Consider the following 2,502-nt stretch of genomic DNA (forward strand, 5'->3'; position numbering starts at 1 on the left):
TTTACGTATGTAAAGAGCCAAGTAAGGTTGGAATATGCATTATAAATACTGTTGTAACGTATTTTGAAATAGAAGGAGGTTGTGGCCCTTCTGAGTGCAGAGGAGCAGGGCCCAAATAGGGGAATTTGAGGTTTAAATATTTAAAATCCTTCTCCTTCTGCACTATTGGAGGGATTTTACCCAAATTTGGAATAGAGCATCCATAGGGAAGGGGACTAGATTTTGTATAAACAGAGATAGAGGATATGGCCTCGGCACGCGAGGAGCAGGGCCCTGTGATAGGGGAATTTTAAGTTTAAATCTTCAAAATCCTTCTCCTGTACAATTCAAGGTATTTATTCAAATTTGGCCTAGAGCATCCTTAGGCAAAGTTCACTCAATTTTGTATAAACAGAGGGNGTTCAAGGTATTTATTCAAATTTGACCTGGAGCATCCTTAGGCAAAGTTCTCTCAATTTTGTATAAACAGAGGGTGCATGTGGCCCCTCTGGTTGAAGAGGGGTTGTAAGGGCCCAATAGGGGAATTTGAGGTTTAAATCTTAAGAATCCTTCTTTTTCTGTACTATTAGAGGGATTTTATCAAAATTTGGCCTGGAGCATCCTTAGGTAAAGGGGTCTCAGTTTTGTATAATTCGAGGGTGTGGCCCCTCTGGGTGCAGTGGGGCAGGGCCCGGTATGGGGATTTGAGGTTTAAATATATAAAATCCTTCTTCTGCACCATAAGAGGGATTTTATCCAAATCTTGCATGGAGCACCCTTTGGTAAGGGGGACCCAATTTAAAGGGATAATGTGCCCCTCCCCCTTAGGCCAGAGGGGCGAGGTCCAATATGGGGGGGGGGGGGGAGCACAGTAATAAATGATTAAAATTCTCCTTTAGTATCATAATTTAAAAGATTTAGACCAAATTTAGAGCATCCTTGGGCAAAGGGGACTCAATTCTATGTAAATAGACGGTTGCTTTTAGGGGTCAGGAAAGAATGGACCTGATGAGAGATGGAGCCAATATTTGAAAATAGTTGTTCGATACTCCAACTGAATCACATATTGCATAACTCATTATGAATAGATTATGATGAATAGATTATTCATAAAGAAATAAAAACATTATCAAAGTAATAGTTTAAATATCATTATATATTCACAGAGTAAGAAAATAATTTTTGCACTAGAGGTAACTTCAAGCAGAAATTAATTTACCTAGGTGGAGTTCGGCACAGCTGTGAAATAAACTTGTACCTAACATGAGCTAACATCTTCTGATCAAGGGACAGCTACAGTATCTTTATCTGTAGGTGTGTACTATGTACTGATTTACCTGTATACATGCTGGACAGATTGAGGAAAAGGCTGGATTATATATAATTAATTGACATTGGATTACCCTCACACAAGGTGAATAAGATTAGGTACAGCTAATCAGAGTCCCATGTGACCAGAGGTGAATGGTCTAAATAAGTTGGTGGGTGGTCACATTGCCCTAGCATATATAAATCTGTCACTGAAGTGTTGTAACTTAAAGTTCCCCGAGATTTAAATACTGACATATTTGTTTTATTGTTTATAATGGTGTACAAGAATAAGATGTTAAATTGCATTTGTTAATCATAATTTATTTCATTTGTATACTATTCTACCCACAGGTGTATATACCCAACTGTGAAATTTGTGTGTGGGCAGGGGAGGGGATATATTTACACCAGTATGCACCTGAGGGATATGCATAAAAAGAAATAAGTTATGTTTTTCTTTCCTTTCTAATTTTCTCCTAAAAGGTGGTAACTTTATTAGAAATCTAAAAGGTTTATGTAAAAAATCATGTAAATAAAATCATTTTGGCTCAGTGATGCATCTATTTTAGTACAATATATATGTTCCTATGATGGAACTTATGAAGTATATATACATGTACTATTGATTTAACAGGTTATCACTCTTTATCTTTATAATATGAATATGTCAAAGCATACTTTAACGTTTTTCAATTTCGTTTAAGCATCATTTTAGATATATTAATTTTTTTAATTCATTTTTTGAACGGCTAGGCAGGAAGAAATTCATATAATTATTGTAAACTACACAACACAAACTTATAATATTATACATTATTAGAAGACAAGCATACTGCAGTTCAAATTCACCCAAATGGATACTGGATGCTAGGAATATCAACATTGAATGAGCATTTATGAATTTGATGTTTAATTCTTTTATTGGAGCCAAAAGTCTTGAGTATGTGGGAGAAGTGCCCAAGCACCCTGCCAAATTACCATTTTCCATCACTATTGCACCGATTTGCACTTGCACCAAAACATTTATACATATTTATATATTATATCTATATATTTATACAGAGTGGAGGCGATTTTTATATATATAAGTTTTTGCAGACCTAACACTTTTTAAATTATTGTTGTATATAATTATACGTAATATTACATGTACATATCGTAATAATGAATGATAGTGTCTCGTAAGCCGAGCCGACTGGACATCACTTTTTA

The sequence above is a fragment of the Mizuhopecten yessoensis genome, unplaced genomic scaffold (genome assembly GCF_002113885.1).
Source record: "Mizuhopecten yessoensis strain PY_sf001 unplaced genomic scaffold, ASM211388v2 scaffold7191, whole genome shotgun sequence".
NCBI lineage: Eukaryota > Metazoa > Mollusca > Bivalvia > Pectinida > Pectinidae > Mizuhopecten > Mizuhopecten yessoensis.